This window comes from Bacillus rossius, unplaced genomic scaffold (assembly GCF_032445375.1).
Source record: "Bacillus rossius redtenbacheri isolate Brsri unplaced genomic scaffold, Brsri_v3 Brsri_v3_scf127, whole genome shotgun sequence".
Lineage (NCBI taxonomy): Eukaryota > Metazoa > Arthropoda > Insecta > Phasmatodea > Bacillidae > Bacillus > Bacillus rossius.
In genome coordinates, this window is record NW_026962299.1 from 27,852 (window position 1) to 44,440 (window position 16,589).

The 16,589-nt window shown below is 55.8% G+C and overlaps 13 non-coding genes across 13 annotated transcripts; 6 read left to right on the forward strand and 7 right to left on the reverse strand.

Moving 5' to 3' along the window:
• Nucleotides 1-3,653: 3,653 nt before the first annotated feature.
• LOC134543562 (U1 spliceosomal RNA) lies at nucleotides 3,654-3,816 on the reverse strand. The gene has a single exon (XR_010077049.1). It is a non-coding gene; the product is annotated as a U1 spliceosomal RNA (small nuclear RNA).
• A 543-nt stretch (nucleotides 3,817-4,359) lies between these two features.
• Nucleotides 4,360-4,479, forward strand: LOC134543532 (U5 spliceosomal RNA). Its single transcript, XR_010077021.1, has one exon. It is a non-coding gene; the product is annotated as a U5 spliceosomal RNA (small nuclear RNA).
• A 299-nt stretch (nucleotides 4,480-4,778) lies between these two features.
• Nucleotides 4,779-4,941, reverse strand: LOC134543563 (U1 spliceosomal RNA). The gene has a single exon (XR_010077050.1). It is a non-coding gene; the product is annotated as a U1 spliceosomal RNA (small nuclear RNA).
• Nucleotides 4,942-5,484: 543 nt separating this feature from the next.
• Nucleotides 5,485-5,604, forward strand: LOC134543533 (U5 spliceosomal RNA). The gene has a single exon (XR_010077022.1). It is a non-coding gene; the product is annotated as a U5 spliceosomal RNA (small nuclear RNA).
• Nucleotides 5,605-5,903: 299 nt separating this feature from the next.
• LOC134543565 (U1 spliceosomal RNA) lies at nucleotides 5,904-6,066 on the reverse strand. The gene has a single exon (XR_010077052.1). It is a non-coding gene; the product is annotated as a U1 spliceosomal RNA (small nuclear RNA).
• Nucleotides 6,067-6,609: 543 nt separating this feature from the next.
• Nucleotides 6,610-6,729, forward strand: LOC134543536 (U5 spliceosomal RNA). The gene has a single exon (XR_010077023.1). It is a non-coding gene; the product is annotated as a U5 spliceosomal RNA (small nuclear RNA).
• Nucleotides 6,730-7,028: 299 nt separating this feature from the next.
• On the reverse strand, nucleotides 7,029-7,191 carry LOC134543566 (U1 spliceosomal RNA). Its single transcript, XR_010077053.1, has one exon. It is a non-coding gene; the product is annotated as a U1 spliceosomal RNA (small nuclear RNA).
• Nucleotides 7,192-7,734: 543 nt separating this feature from the next.
• LOC134543537 (U5 spliceosomal RNA) lies at nucleotides 7,735-7,854 on the forward strand. Its single transcript, XR_010077024.1, has one exon. It is a non-coding gene; the product is annotated as a U5 spliceosomal RNA (small nuclear RNA).
• A 299-nt stretch (nucleotides 7,855-8,153) lies between these two features.
• LOC134543567 (U1 spliceosomal RNA) lies at nucleotides 8,154-8,316 on the reverse strand. The gene has a single exon (XR_010077054.1). It is a non-coding gene; the product is annotated as a U1 spliceosomal RNA (small nuclear RNA).
• A 543-nt stretch (nucleotides 8,317-8,859) lies between these two features.
• On the forward strand, nucleotides 8,860-8,979 carry LOC134543538 (U5 spliceosomal RNA). Its single transcript, XR_010077025.1, has one exon. It is a non-coding gene; the product is annotated as a U5 spliceosomal RNA (small nuclear RNA).
• A 299-nt stretch (nucleotides 8,980-9,278) lies between these two features.
• Nucleotides 9,279-9,441, reverse strand: LOC134543568 (U1 spliceosomal RNA). Its single transcript, XR_010077055.1, has one exon. It is a non-coding gene; the product is annotated as a U1 spliceosomal RNA (small nuclear RNA).
• A 543-nt stretch (nucleotides 9,442-9,984) lies between these two features.
• LOC134543540 (U5 spliceosomal RNA) lies at nucleotides 9,985-10,104 on the forward strand. The gene has a single exon (XR_010077027.1). It is a non-coding gene; the product is annotated as a U5 spliceosomal RNA (small nuclear RNA).
• Nucleotides 10,105-10,403: 299 nt separating this feature from the next.
• On the reverse strand, nucleotides 10,404-10,566 carry LOC134543569 (U1 spliceosomal RNA). Its single transcript, XR_010077056.1, has one exon. It is a non-coding gene; the product is annotated as a U1 spliceosomal RNA (small nuclear RNA).
• Between the last annotated feature and the right edge of the window lie 6,023 nt (nucleotides 10,567-16,589).

Consider the following 16,589-nt stretch of genomic DNA (forward strand, 5'->3'; position numbering starts at 1 on the left):
GACAGTACCTCCCGCTCATCCGGTCTGTCCTGACGGCACTCTCCCGAGCCCGCACCTCCACCGAGAAGTTCGAAGTGCTCCTCCAGGCCCTTCTGAATTTCTTCGATGGATCCCGCCCCTCCCCTTAGTGTCCTCATCTGGAACGTCTTTTCCCTCCTCCCTAAGCTCCACGACCTTTTGCACCTGCTCCACGAGCGATCGCCCGACGTCGTGTTCCTTTCTGAGACCTGGCTCTCCCCCTCTGCCCCCGTCCTGGTCCCCGGGTATGCGGTCCACCGTGCCGATCGCGATGGTCGGGGCGGGGGGGTGGCGTTACTCGTCCGCAACACCATTTCACATCATCGCCGTCGCATCCCTTCTTCCCCCGCGGCCGAGGCGGTTGCTGTGCGCTTGCACGGCCTCCCGTACTCCCTGACCTTGGTATCCTTGTACCTCCCCCCTCAGTACGCCTTTCCCACGGCCGACGTTGTCGCCCTCGGTCGGCTCGACGCCCACGTCGTGCTGGCCGGGGACTTCAACGCCACCCATCCCTTCTGGGGCTGTGCCGCCGCGAACCGGCGGGGCAGCTCCCTCCGGCAACTCCTTCGGCGTACTCCTCTCTCTCTTTATGCCCCTCCGACCCCGACATTTTTTCCGGCCCAGCTCAACCGGCAACCCAGCATCATCGACTTTGCACTGTCCACGCCCCTCCCCATTCTCTCGGATCTCACCACCATCACCTCCGGCACCTCCGACCACTTGCCTGTTCTTGCCACACTTCACTTTCACCCCCGTTCTAACCCCCACCTCCCCCGCTTCGATTTTCCCAAGGCCGACTGGGGCGGTTTTCAGCGTTCCCTCTCCGCTGCCATAGACCTGTCTGTTCCGTTCGATACCCCTGCCCGCCTTGACGCCAACGTTCTCTCGCTGACCGACGCCATTTCCGCGGCCGCCTCTGCCAACATACCTCTGGTTCCCCCCCGTCCCCTTGTCGACCCATTTCCGCCTTACCTCCGGGACGCCTTGTCCTTGCGCAACCGCTTCCGCGTCCTCTGGCAGGCTAGTCGTTCCCTGCTGCACCGGCGGGTGTACCTGGTGCTGCGGGGGCGCTGCCGGCGATTGGTCGCGGAGTGGAGGGCCCGTCTGGAGACTCGGCGTCTCCAATCCCTCTCTGCTTGCTCCGGCTCCCTCTGGTCTCACGTCCGTCGTCTCCGCTCGGTTCCTACCACCATCCCCCCGCTGACCACCCCCACGGGTGTGGCGGAAACGGCCTCGGAGCGATCCGAGGCGGTGGCCGCCTACCTGGCGACCACCTTCGCATCCGCACCCGGCCCTTCCCTGTCCTCCGAGTCTTCGGACGACGAGGACGGGGCCCGCCTCCTGTCTCGCCACGTCACTTTGCCCCCCCTTCCGGCCACCTTCCCCCTGCCGCTCGTCACGCCTTCCGAGGTCCGCACCCTGCTCGCCCGCCTTCGGCCCCGTTCTGCTCCTGGCCACGACTCTCTGCCCTCCCCCGTGCTCCGTGCCCTACCTCGCAAGGCCCTTGTGTTTCTGACCCGTCTTTTCAACGCAATGTTCCTCCTCTGCCACTTCCCCACCCCCTGGAAAACCGCCGTCGTCTCACCCATCCCCAAACCTGGCAAGCCCCCGTCTCTCCCTTCATCTTTTCGGCCCATCTCGCTTCTTCCTATTCTGTCCAAGGTCGCGGAACGGGCGATCCACCGCCGTCTCCTCTTTCAAGTCACCACCCTGGACCTTCTACCCCGCCACCAGTTCGGTTTCCGCCCCCGCCACTCGACGACCCACGCCATTGCCCGTGTGGAGCACCTGGTGGTCCAGGGATTCGCCAGGCGGCAACACACGGGCATGGTGCTTCTTGACCTCGCCCGTGCTTTCGATTCCGTTCCGCATGCCCAGCTCCTCCAGCGCCTCTCTGCCACCGACCTCTCATCTCATCTCATCCGCCTCCTCTGCTCCTTCCTGGAGGGTCGCACCTTCCGGGTTCGGGTGGAGGGGGTCCTCTCCGGCCCCCGCCCCATCTCCGCCGGCGTCCCCCAGGGCGCCATTCTCTCACCGCTACTTTTTACCCTCCACATCTCTGATCTCAAGCCCCCTCCCGGCACCTATCTTGTCCAGTACGCCGATGATACCTGTCTCCTGGCCTCTTCAGTTTCCGAGCGGCTGCTCTGCGACCGTCTCGGCCGCGGCCTCACTTCCCTCAACAATCAGTTCCTCGCGCATGGCATCGGGCTCAATCACTCTAAATCACGATCCATCCTCTTCTCCCGACTTCATCCACACCACGACCACCCGCCAGTCATCTCCACCGTAGCCATCCCCTGGTCGCCTCGCATCCGTTATCTGGGGGTCACCCTAGACAATACCTTTACTTTTCTGCCGCACCTCGACTCAATCCGCACCAAGTCCCGTGCCGTCATGGCTCAGCTGGCCACCATACTCCGACCGACATCCGGCACCCCTCTCGACGTTCGTGTGACTGCCTACCGTTCCTTTGTTCTTCCCCACTTCCTCTACGCGTGCCCGGCTTGGGTCCACTCCTCTCTGTACAACCTCCGTCCGATCACCCGGTCCTACTTTCTCGGTGCCCGCCTCCTGCTCGGTCTCCCTCGCGCCACCTTACGACAGACCCTCCTGGACCAGACTGGGCTCCCGCACTTACACGAGCTGCTCTGCAAGGTGACTAAGAAGTTTCTCCGCCACTGCCGGCGTTCTGACAACCCCCTGATCCGACTCCTTGCAGAGCCCCTGCCTGACGCTCCTCACCCCCGCCGACCGCTCTTTACCTACGATCATTTGAGACGCCCTGACCCTGATGACGTTGACGCTGGTGCAGTCGCGGCTGGTGGGCCCGGCAGCTGACGACGGTGATCACCACGTCCACGGTTGGCTCTGAGGAATGTTACCAGGCATCATCCCATCAAGATCTCTGCTCTCAGTGAACTACTGCCTAACATCGCCACTGCTCCGGACCGTCTTCATCTGCGGCCCGGCACCTTCTGCGCCCCGAGTCGCCCCCGGCAGCCCACAGAAGATTCGCCGCCCAACAAGCAGCTGGACCTCTAGGACGGTATCGTCGGAGGGGCCCCGTTTCGTCAGTGTTGAATAAAGATTGTCACCATTCGCCCTTGTGGCCATGTATTCGTGTTCTATGTTGTGTTTTATTTGTGTTCACCTGTATCCGCTTTTTATATTAAAGATGAATTTTTTGGTGGGTAACTCCCTTCAGTGGGAGTTCCCTTTGTTAAAAAAAAAAAAAAAAAAAAAAAAAAAAAAAAAACTAAAGATTTCCGTGGAGGGGAACATTTGATGAGTCTTTAAACAATTTTTTGTTGTGCCCAGTGTTTACACACTGGGCCGGTTACCGTTAAACCACTGGGCCCGGGGGTGAGGCGGGGAGGGGGAAATCTGAAAAATCGAATTGGACAAGTATCGTTCATGGGAATTTTTTTTTTCTTTTTTCAACTATTACCATGCACAATTACGTACCTTCCTTCCGCACTTTCAAGACGGTGGGGTTGTTCGCCAAGGCACCGTAAACTTGAGACCTACGAATGCATTACATACCATACACAGATGAAAAAAAAAAAAAAAATTACACTTCACTGTACATAATTCTTAACACTACTTCACAACTACTAAGTTGAAATTTTTTCACCGGGACAGCGCGAACGCAGTCCCGACTACCAAAAATTACGCGCCCGAGTTACCCACATTTGGGGTAATCGCAGAGGTCAGCTCAACCGAAGTGCAAGGGAAGAGCCTCACCCTGGGGGAACCCCCTGCTTGATCAGGGTAGCCCCTACGCCAGGTAAGTATGCTGCGCAGTGTTTCGCTTTTCTATTTCACTTGGAGCTCGGACCACCTCATCAACGTGTTTTGAGGTTATGTACTTCTACCTCCGAAACAGCTCTTTCCCCAGACATAACACTCCCGTGCCAGTTCATCACACTACATGACAGTACACACCAACAATGCAAATACAATTTCTTCCTACAACTGCCCGTTTCTACTCGCACCTCGTTTCCTTTGTTTCTGTACCCACGGCGACGGTCGACCGCCGCGTGCATTTGGTTACCCCGTTTGCCGCGTGGCGGCACTTGGTTACACCGTTTGCCGCGTGGCGGCACTCGGGTCGTCGCGTCCGCCTCGGCAAAAAGGCGGGCACCACGGCACAGTCGAGAGGGGAACTTTTTTCCATTAGCAACATACCTAGGGTTTCACGAAATATCGAGTGCCGTGTCCCACGAGGCGATTTTCGGACGATTCGCGGCTTCAGGCTGCACGACCGTACGCTATTTTCACCATTAGTGGTGGTCCGCACATTTTTCCTATATAGTCCGGATTTTCAAAGTTTCAACCGTGCTCTGGTTTCCCTTCAAACGCATAAATCTTTCGCCTTTTACTAAAGATTTCCGTGGAGGGGAACATTTGATGAGTCTTTAAACAATTTTTTGTTGTGCCCAGTGTTTACACACTGGGCCGGTTACCGTTAAACCACTGGGCCCGGGGGTGAGGCGGGGAGGGGGAAATCTGAAAAATCGAATTGGACAAGTATCGTTCATGGGAATTTTTTTTTTCTTTTTTCAACTATTACCATGCACAATTACGTACCTTCCTTCCGCACTTTCAAGACGGTGGGGTTGTTCGCCAAGGCACCGTAAACTTGAGACCTACGAATGCATTACATACCATACACAGATGAAAAAAAAAAAAAAAATTACACTTCACTGTACATAATTCTTAACACTACTTCACAACTACTAAGTTGAAATTTTTTCACCGGGACAGCGCGAACGCAGTCCCGACTACCAAAAATTACGCGCCCGAGTTACCCACATTTGGGGTAATCGCAGAGGTCAGCTCAACCGAAGTGCAAGGGAAGAGCCTCACCCTGGGGGAACCCCCTGCTTGATCAGGGTAGCCCCTACGCCAGGTAAGTATGCTGCGCAGTGTTTCGCTTTTCTATTTCACTTGGAGCTCGGACCACCTCATCAACGTGTTTTGAGGTTATGTACTTCTACCTCCGAAACAGCTCTTTCCCCAGACATAACACTCCCGTGCCAGTTCATCACACTACATGACAGTACACACCAACAATGCAAATACAATTTCTTCCTACAACTGCCCGTTTCTACTCGCACCTCGTTTCCTTTGTTTCTGTACCCACGGCGACGGTCGACCGCCGCGTGCATTTGGTTACCCCGTTTGCCGCGTGGCGGCACTTGGTTACACCGTTTGCCGCGTGGCGGCACTCGGGTCGTCGCGTCCGCCTCGGCAAAAAGGCGGGCACCACGGCACAGTCGAGAGGGGAACTTTTTTCCATTAGCAACATACCTAGGGTTTCACGAAATATCGAGTGCCGTGTCCCACGAGGCGATTTTCGGACGATTCGCGGCTTCAGGCTGCACGACCGTACGCTATTTTCACCATTAGTGGTGGTCCGCACATTTTTCCTATATAGTCCGGATTTTCAAAGTTTCAACCGTGCTCTGGTTTCCCTTCAAACGCATAAATCTTTCGCCTTTTACTAAAGATTTCCGTGGAGGGGAACATTTGATGAGTCTTTAAACAATTTTTTGTTGTGCCCAGTGTTTACACACTGGGCCGGTTACCGTTAAACCACTGGGCCCGGGGGTGAGGCGGGGAGGGGGAAATCTGAAAAATCGAATTGGACAAGTATCGTTCATGGGAATTTTTTTTTTCTTTTTTCAACTATTACCATGCACAATTACGTACCTTCCTTCCGCACTTTCAAGACGGTGGGGTTGTTCGCCAAGGCACCGTAAACTTGAGACCTACGAATGCATTACATACCATACACAGATGAAAAAAAAAAAAAAAATTACACTTCACTGTACATAATTCTTAACACTACTTCACAACTACTAAGTTGAAATTTTTTCACCGGGACAGCGCGAACGCAGTCCCGACTACCAAAAATTACGCGCCCGAGTTACCCACATTTGGGGTAATCGCAGAGGTCAGCTCAACCGAAGTGCAAGGGAAGAGCCTCACCCTGGGGGAACCCCCTGCTTGATCAGGGTAGCCCCTACGCCAGGTAAGTATGCTGCGCAGTGTTTCGCTTTTCTATTTCACTTGGAGCTCGGACCACCTCATCAACGTGTTTTGAGGTTATGTACTTCTACCTCCGAAACAGCTCTTTCCCCAGACATAACACTCCCGTGCCAGTTCATCACACTACATGACAGTACACACCAACAATGCAAATACAATTTCTTCCTACAACTGCCCGTTTCTACTCGCACCTCGTTTCCTTTGTTTCTGTACCCACGGCGACGGTCGACCGCCGCGTGCATTTGGTTACCCCGTTTGCCGCGTGGCGGCACTTGGTTACACCGTTTGCCGCGTGGCGGCACTCGGGTCGTCGCGTCCGCCTCGGCAAAAAGGCGGGCACCACGGCACAGTCGAGAGGGGAACTTTTTTCCATTAGCAACATACCTAGGGTTTCACGAAATATCGAGTGCCGTGTCCCACGAGGCGATTTTCGGACGATTCGCGGCTTCAGGCTGCACGACCGTACGCTATTTTCACCATTAGTGGTGGTCCGCACATTTTTCCTATATAGTCCGGATTTTCAAAGTTTCAACCGTGCTCTGGTTTCCCTTCAAACGCATAAATCTTTCGCCTTTTACTAAAGATTTCCGTGGAGGGGAACATTTGATGAGTCTTTAAACAATTTTTTGTTGTGCCCAGTGTTTACACACTGGGCCGGTTACCGTTAAACCACTGGGCCCGGGGGTGAGGCGGGGAGGGGGAAATCTGAAAAATCGAATTGGACAAGTATCGTTCATGGGAATTTTTTTTTTCTTTTTTCAACTATTACCATGCACAATTACGTACCTTCCTTCCGCACTTTCAAGACGGTGGGGTTGTTCGCCAAGGCACCGTAAACTTGAGACCTACGAATGCATTACATACCATACACAGATGAAAAAAAAAAAAAAAATTACACTTCACTGTACATAATTCTTAACACTACTTCACAACTACTAAGTTGAAATTTTTTCACCGGGACAGCGCGAACGCAGTCCCGACTACCAAAAATTACGCGCCCGAGTTACCCACATTTGGGGTAATCGCAGAGGTCAGCTCAACCGAAGTGCAAGGGAAGAGCCTCACCCTGGGGGAACCCCCTGCTTGATCAGGGTAGCCCCTACGCCAGGTAAGTATGCTGCGCAGTGTTTCGCTTTTCTATTTCACTTGGAGCTCGGACCACCTCATCAACGTGTTTTGAGGTTATGTACTTCTACCTCCGAAACAGCTCTTTCCCCAGACATAACACTCCCGTGCCAGTTCATCACACTACATGACAGTACACACCAACAATGCAAATACAATTTCTTCCTACAACTGCCCGTTTCTACTCGCACCTCGTTTCCTTTGTTTCTGTACCCACGGCGACGGTCGACCGCCGCGTGCATTTGGTTACCCCGTTTGCCGCGTGGCGGCACTTGGTTACACCGTTTGCCGCGTGGCGGCACTCGGGTCGTCGCGTCCGCCTCGGCAAAAAGGCGGGCACCACGGCACAGTCGAGAGGGGAACTTTTTTCCATTAGCAACATACCTAGGGTTTCACGAAATATCGAGTGCCGTGTCCCACGAGGCGATTTTCGGACGATTCGCGGCTTCAGGCTGCACGACCGTACGCTATTTTCACCATTAGTGGTGGTCCGCACATTTTTCCTATATAGTCCGGATTTTCAAAGTTTCAACCGTGCTCTGGTTTCCCTTCAAACGCATAAATCTTTCGCCTTTTACTAAAGATTTCCGTGGAGGGGAACATTTGATGAGTCTTTAAACAATTTTTTGTTGTGCCCAGTGTTTACACACTGGGCCGGTTACCGTTAAACCACTGGGCCCGGGGGTGAGGCGGGGAGGGGGAAATCTGAAAAATCGAATTGGACAAGTATCGTTCATGGGAATTTTTTTTTTCTTTTTTCAACTATTACCATGCACAATTACGTACCTTCCTTCCGCACTTTCAAGACGGTGGGGTTGTTCGCCAAGGCACCGTAAACTTGAGACCTACGAATGCATTACATACCATACACAGATGAAAAAAAAAAAAAAAATTACACTTCACTGTACATAATTCTTAACACTACTTCACAACTACTAAGTTGAAATTTTTTCACCGGGACAGCGCGAACGCAGTCCCGACTACCAAAAATTACGCGCCCGAGTTACCCACATTTGGGGTAATCGCAGAGGTCAGCTCAACCGAAGTGCAAGGGAAGAGCCTCACCCTGGGGGAACCCCCTGCTTGATCAGGGTAGCCCCTACGCCAGGTAAGTATGCTGCGCAGTGTTTCGCTTTTCTATTTCACTTGGAGCTCGGACCACCTCATCAACGTGTTTTGAGGTTATGTACTTCTACCTCCGAAACAGCTCTTTCCCCAGACATAACACTCCCGTGCCAGTTCATCACACTACATGACAGTACACACCAACAATGCAAATACAATTTCTTCCTACAACTGCCCGTTTCTACTCGCACCTCGTTTCCTTTGTTTCTGTACCCACGGCGACGGTCGACCGCCGCGTGCATTTGGTTACCCCGTTTGCCGCGTGGCGGCACTTGGTTACACCGTTTGCCGCGTGGCGGCACTCGGGTCGTCGCGTCCGCCTCGGCAAAAAGGCGGGCACCACGGCACAGTCGAGAGGGGAACTTTTTTCCATTAGCAACATACCTAGGGTTTCACGAAATATCGAGTGCCGTGTCCCACGAGGCGATTTTCGGACGATTCGCGGCTTCAGGCTGCACGACCGTACGCTATTTTCACCATTAGTGGTGGTCCGCACATTTTTCCTATATAGTCCGGATTTTCAAAGTTTCAACCGTGCTCTGGTTTCCCTTCAAACGCATAAATCTTTCGCCTTTTACTAAAGATTTCCGTGGAGGGGAACATTTGATGAGTCTTTAAACAATTTTTTGTTGTGCCCAGTGTTTACACACTGGGCCGGTTACCGTTAAACCACTGGGCCCGGGGGTGAGGCGGGGAGGGGGAAATCTGAAAAATCGAATTGGACAAGTATCGTTCATGGGAATTTTTTTTTTCTTTTTTCAACTATTACCATGCACAATTACGTACCTTCCTTCCGCACTTTCAAGACGGTGGGGTTGTTCGCCAAGGCACCGTAAACTTGAGACCTACGAATGCATTACATACCATACACAGATGAAAAAAAAAAAAAAAATTACACTTCACTGTACATAATTCTTAACACTACTTCACAACTACTAAGTTGAAATTTTTTCACCGGGACAGCGCGAACGCAGTCCCGACTACCAAAAATTACGCGCCCGAGTTACCCACATTTGGGGTAATCGCAGAGGTCAGCTCAACCGAAGTGCAAGGGAAGAGCCTCACCCTGGGGGAACCCCCTGCTTGATCAGGGTAGCCCCTACGCCAGGTAAGTATGCTGCGCAGTGTTTCGCTTTTCTATTTCACTTGGAGCTCGGACCACCTCATCAACGTGTTTTGAGGTTATGTACTTCTACCTCCGAAACAGCTCTTTCCCCAGACATAACACTCCCGTGCCAGTTCATCACACTACATGACAGTACACACCAACAATGCAAATACAATTTCTTCCTACAACTGCCCGTTTCTACTCGCACCTCGTTTCCTTTGTTTCTGTACCCACGGCGACGGTCGACCGCCGCGTGCATTTGGTTACCCCGTTTGCCGCGTGGCGGCACTTGGTTACACCGTTTGCCGCGTGGCGGCACTCGGGTCGTCGCGTCCGCCTCGGCAAAAAGGCGGGCACCACGGCACAGTCGAGAGGGGAACTTTTTTCCATTAGCAACATACCTAGGGTTTCACGAAATATCGAGTGCCGTGTCCCACGAGGCGATTTTCGGACGATTCGCGGCTTCAGGCTGCACGACCGTACGCTATTTTCACCATTAGTGGTGGTCCGCACATTTTTCCTATATAGTCCGGATTTTCAAAGTTTCAACCGTGCTCTGGTTTCCCTTCAAACGCATAAATCTTTCGCCTTTTACTAAAGATTTCCGTGGAGGGGAACATTTGATGAGTCTTTAAACAATTTTTTGTTGTGCCCAGTGTTTACACACTGGGCCGGTTACCGTTAAACCACTGGGCCCGGGGGTGAGGCGGGGAGGGGGAAATCTGAAAAATCGAATTGGACAAGTATCGTTCATGGGAATTTTTTTTTTCTTTTTTCAACTATTACCATGCACAATTACGTACCTTCCTTCCGCACTTTCAAGACGGTGGGGTTGTTCGCCAAGGCACCGTAAACTTGAGACCTACGAATGCATTACATACCATACACAGATGAAAAAAAAAAAAAAAATTACACTTCACTGTACATAATTCTTAACACTACTTCACAACTACTAAGTTGAAATTTTTTCACCGGGACAGCGCGAACGCAGTCCCGACTACCAAAAATTACGCGCCCGAGTTACCCACATTTGGGGTAATCGCAGAGGTCAGCTCAACCGAAGTGCAAGGGAAGAGCCTCACCCTGGGGGAACCCCCTGCTTGATCAGGGTAGCCCCTACGCCAGGTAAGTATGCTGCGCAGTGTTTCGCTTTTCTATTTCACTTGGAGCTCGGACCACCTCATCAACGTGTTTTGAGGTTATGTACTTCTACCTCCGAAACAGCTCTTTCCCCAGACATAACACTCCCGTGCCAGTTCATCACACTACATGACAGTACACACCAACAATGCAAATACAATTTCTTCCTACAACTGCCCGTTTCTACTCGCACCTCGTTTCCTTTGTTTCTGTACCCACGGCGACGGTCGACCGCCGCGTGCATTTGGTTACCCCGTTTGCCGCGTGGCGGCACTTGGTTACACCGTTTGCCGCGTGGCGGCACTCGGGTCGTCGCGTCCGCCTCGGCAAAAAGGCGGGCACCACGGCACAGTCGAGAGGGGAACTTTTTTCCATTAGCAACATACCTAGGGTTTCACGAAATATCGAGTGCCGTGTCCCACGAGGCGATTTTCGGACGATTCGCGGCTTCAGGCTGCACGACCGTACGCTATTTTCACCATTAGTGGTGGTCCGCACATTTTTCCTATATAGTCCGGATTTTCAAAGTTTCAACCGTGCTCTGGTTTCCCTTCAAAGGCATCAAACTGTTCAGGGGAATTTTTTAAAAGCTTTTTGAAGCAAATCTGAGCACTTTTGGCCATTAACTAACTGGTTTCCTTTCAGCAATTTCAGCGAGCCGCCGAGACCTGCTGCTGCTAGTTCCTGAGTCGACCACCAGGAGTGCTCTTGTGTAGATCTAGTTCTTAGATCCTAGATCTTCTTCTTGTGAGTGCTGTGCGCCACCGAGTCGCGGCCTATTGGGGCGGCTGAGGGGGGAGTTTGGAATGGACTCCCTCCCGATGAAGCCAAACCAGGGCGGGGGCGACCTCGGTCAGAGGCCATCGGCCGAGGCCACTTCTTGTGACTCCCGGCAACCAAGTTGTAGCCTATTGGGGAGGCCGAGGGGAGAGTTTGGAATGGACTCTCTCCCGATGACGCCGAACCAGGGCGGGGACGACTTTGGTCCGAGGCCCTCGGCCGAGGCCGGTTCTGGCGATGAGATGACTACTGACAATCGGCCACCCCAGCCACGACAATACTGTGGACCGCATCGCCAGCGCTTGGAGACCATGCAAGTCGGGTCTGGGGAGGCGGGCGCTGCTGGGGTCGGGGGGGTGGCTCCGCCTCCCTCCCCCGCGCCGGCCGGGCTGCGCACCCAGACTGTTTGCATTAAGGTCAGCGAGACGAAACATCTTCACGGCCTGGACGTCTCCACCATCCTCGCTCTGCCTACGACTACCTCTGCTCCAACACCACCAACTGTGACTACTACTACCACCACGGCCTGCATCACTTCACCGGTCATGTCTCCTGCGCCTTCTCTTCCGCTGTTGCCGACCGACTCACCGCCTGCCGCCGTTCCTCCTGCTGCGACTGCTACTCCCATGGACACCGGCTTCATCGTTCCCACGAAGACCGTCAAGCGCGCCCACCCCGACCAGCACTCCTCCGACGATGCCGTCCCTACCAGCAACCGCTACGACAGTCTCCTCAGTCTACCGGATACCGACACCGACGACGGCGCTGGGGCTGCCTCCTCGGACCGACCCTTGACTGCCAAGCCCCGCCGCAAGCAGCATGCTAAACGGCACCGGCCCGACACGCAACCTCCTCCTGTGCCCTTCACCACTCTCCCGGGCCCCTCTTCGACGAGTCCCAGCTCATCTCGTGCTCCACCCCGCCCTCCAGCCTCGCAGCCTCGTGCCTCCTCCTCGGCGGCGCCTCGCCCGCCTACCTCCACTCCTCGCACGCCTCGCATGCCTCCGATCGCCTGCCTTCTCACGCCCACAGCCGGCCCCTTCGCCACTGCACAACGTTTTCAGTCTCTCCTCTCCGGTCCTCTCTCTGTCACCTCCGTCAATGACCGCACCTCCTTTTATACCAGCAACCCTCAGGACCACCAGCTCCTATTTGACGAACTCCAACGCCTCGGATATAAACCCTACACCCATCTCCGCCCCGACGAGCGTGCCGATCGAGTTGTGATCAAGAAACTCCCTCTCTCCACGACGGCTGACGAGGTCACCCAGTCCCTGCTCGACCTGCACCTACCTGTGGCATCTGTGGTGGCCATGCGCACCTCTCCTACTTCAACGACCCGGCCTTTCCTGGTCACTACATCCGGTCTGGGTGAGGCAGCCCCCTTCCTGAAGTTGAAGTCATTGGGCTGCTGGGTGGTGGCAGTTGAGAAATACCGCGGCTCGGGGCGCGTACCTCAGTGCTACCGCTGCCAGCGGCCTGGACACCCGTCCTCCCGATGCCACCGGGACCTCGCCTGTTTCAAGTGCGCTGGGCCCCACTGGTCTCGGGACTGCACCTCGACTACCCGACGCTGCACGCTCTGTGACGGGGCCCACTTCGCTACTTCCACTGACTGTCGCGTGATTCAGGCTTACCTGCGCCGACACCCTCAACGACTCACTGACGCCACGACGACTGCCGTGGGGACCGGGCCCTCTGTCCCGTCCCTGTCCGATCCCAAGACGTTTCCTGCTCTCTCCACCAATGCTTGGGCACGCCCTCCCCCCGTTGTACCGGTTGTTCCCCCCTCTGCCACCTCGCACCCTCCTCCTTCCGCTCCTTCTTCTGACTCTCGACCGCTTGCCTCCGACTCAGACTGCTCGTCGCTTTCATCCCTCATTCACGACTTCATTTCATTCATCCGACAGTACCTCCCGCTCATCCGGACTGTCCTGACGGCACTCTCCCGAGCCCGCACCTCCACCGAGAAGTTCGAAGTGCTCCTCCAGGCCCTTCTGAATTTCTTCGATGGATCCCGCCCCTCCCCTTAGTGTCCTCATCTGGAACGTCTTTTCCCTCCTCCCTAAGCTCCACGACCTTTTGCACCTGCTCCACGAGCGATCGCCCGACGTCGTGTTCCTTTCTGAGACCTGGCTCTCCCCCTCTGCCCCCGTCCTGGTCCCCGGGTATGCGGTCCACCGTGCCGATCGCGATGGTCGGGGCGGGGGGGTGGCGTTACTCGTCCGCAACACCATTTCACATCATCGCCGTCGCATCCCTTCTTCCCCCGCGGCCGAGGCGGTTGCTGTGCGCTTGCACGGCCTCCCGTACTCCCTGACCTTGGTATCCTTGTACCTCCCCCCTCAGTTCGCCTTTCCCACGGCCGACGTTGTCGCCCTCGGTCGGCTCGACGCCCACGTCGTGCTGGCCGGGGACTTCAACGCCACCCATCCCTTCTGGGGCTGTGCCGCCGCAAACCGGCGGGGCAGCTCCCTCCGGCAACTCCTTCGGCGTACTCCTCTCTCTCTTTATGCCCCTCCGACCACGACATTTTTTCCGGCCCAGCTCAACCGGCAACCCAGCATCATCGACTTTGCACTGTCCACGCCCCTCCCCATTCTCTCGGATCTCACCACCATCGCCTCCGGCACCTCCGACCACTTGCCTGTTCTTGCCACACTTCACTTTCACCCCCATTCTAACCCCCACCTCCCCCGCTTCGATTTTCCCAAGGCCGACTGGGGCGGTTTTCAGCGTTCCCTCTCCGCTGCCATTGACCTGTCTGTTCCGTTCGATACCCCTGCCCGCCTTGACGCCAACGTTCTCTCGCTGACCGACGCCATTTCCGCGGCCGCCTCTGCCAACATACCTCTGGTTCCCCCCCGTCCCCTTGTCGACCCATTTCCGCCTTACCTCCGGGACGCCTTGTCCTTGCGCAACCGCTTCCGCGTCCTCTGGCAGGCTAGTCGTTCCCTGCTGCACCGGCGGGTGTACCTGGTGCTGCGGGGGCGCTGCCGGCGATTGGTCGCGGAGTGGAGGGCCCGTCTGGAGACTCGGCGTCTCCAATCCCTCTCTGCTTGCTCCGGCTCCCTCTGGTCTCACGTCCGTCGTCTCCGCTCGGTTCCTACCACCATCCCCCCGCTGACCACCCCCACGGGTGTGGCGGAAACGGCCTCGGAGCGATCCGAGGCGGTGGCCGCCTACCTGGCGACCACCTTCGCATCCGCACCCGGCCCTTCCCTGTCCTCCGAGTCTTCGGACGACGAGGACGGGGCCCGCCTCCTGTCTCGCCACGTCACTTTGCCCCCCCTTCCGGCCGCCTTCCCCCTGCCGCTCGTCACGCCTTCCGAGGTCCGCACCCTGCTCGCCCGCCTTCGGCCCCGTTCTGCTCCTGGCCACGACTCTCTGCCCTCCCCCGTGCTCCGTGCCCTACCTCGCAAGGCCCTTGTGTTTCTGACCCGTCTTTTCAACGCAATGTTCCTCCTCTGCCACTTCCCCACCCCCTGGAAAACCGCCATCGTCTCACCCATCCCCAAACCTGGCAAGCCCCCGTCTCTCCCTTCATCTTTTCGGCCCATCTCGCTTCTTCCTATTCTGTCCAAGGTCGCGGAACGGGCGATCCACCGCCGTCTCCTCTTTCAAGTCACCACCCTGGACCTTCTACCCCGCCACCAGTTCGGTTTCCGCCCCCGCCACTCGACGACCCACGCCATTGCCCGTGTGGAGCACCTGGTGGTCCAGGGATTCGCCAGGCGGCAACACACGGGCATGGTGCTTCTTGACCTCGCCCGTGCTTTCGATTCCGTTCCGCATGCCCAGCTCCTCCAGCGCCTCTCTGCCACCGACCTCTCATCTCATCTCGTCCGCCTCCTCTGCTCCTTCCTGGAGGGTCGCACCTTCCGGGTTCGGGTGGAGGGGGTCCTCTCCGGCCCCCGCCCCATCTCCGCCGGCGTCCCCCAGGGCGCCATTCTCTCACCGCTACTTTTTACCCTCCACATCTCTGATCTCAAGCCCCCTCCCGGCACCTATCTTGTCCAGTACGCCGATGATACCTGTCTCCTGGCCTCTTCAGTTTCCGAGCGGCTGCTCTGCGACCGTCTCGGCCGCGGCCTCACTTCCCTCAACAATCAGTTCCTCGCGCATGGCATCGGGCTCAATCACTCTAAATCACGATCCATCCTCTTCTCCCGACTTCATCCACACCACGACCACCCGCCAGTCATCTCCGCCGTAGCCATCCCCTGGTCGCCTCGCATCCGTTATCTGGGGGTCACCCTAGACAATACCTTTACTTTTCTGCCGCACCTCGACTCCATCCGCACCAAGTCCCGTGCCGTCATGGCTCAGCTGGCCACCGTACTCAGACCGACATCCGGCACCCCTCTCGACGTTCGTGTGACTGCCTACCGTTCCTTCGTTCTTCCCCACTTCCTCTACGCGTGCCCGGCTTGGGTCCACTCCTCTCTGTACAACCTCCGTCCGATCGCCCGGTCCTACTTTCTCGGTGCCCGCCTCCTGCTCGGTCTCCCTCGCGCCACCTTACGGCAGACCCTCCTGGACCAGACTGGGCTCCCGCACTTACACGAGCTGCTCTGCAAGGTGACTAAGAAGTTCCTCCGCCACTGCCGGCGTTCTGACAACCCCCTGATCCGACTCCTTGCAGAGCCCCTGCCTGACGCCCCTCACCCCCGCCGACCGCTCTTTACCTACGATCATTTGAGACGCCCTGACCCCGATGACGTTGACGCTGGTGCAGTCGCGGCTGGTGGGCCCGGCAGCTGACGACGGTGATCACCACGTCCACGGTTGGCTCTGAGGAATGTTACCAGGCATCATCCCATCACGATCTCTGCTCTCAGTGAACTACTGCCTACCATCGCCACTGCTCCGGACCGTCTTCATCTGCGGCCCGGCGCCTTCTGCGCCCCGAGTCGCCCCCGGCAGCCCACAGAAGATTCGCCGCCCAACAAGCAGCTGGACCTCTAGGACGGTATCGTCGGAGGGGCCCCGTTTCGTCAGTGTTGAATAAAGATTGTCACCATTCGCCCTTGTGGCCATGTATTCGTGTTCTATGTTGTGTTTTATTTGTGTTCACCTGTATCCGCTTTTTATATTAAAGATGAATTTTTTTGGTGGGTAACTCCCTTCAGTGGGAGTTCCCTTTGAAAAAAAAAAAAAAAAAAAAAAAAACTAAAGATTTCCGTGGAGGGGAACATTTGATGAGTCTTTAAACAATTTTTTGTTGTGCCCAGTG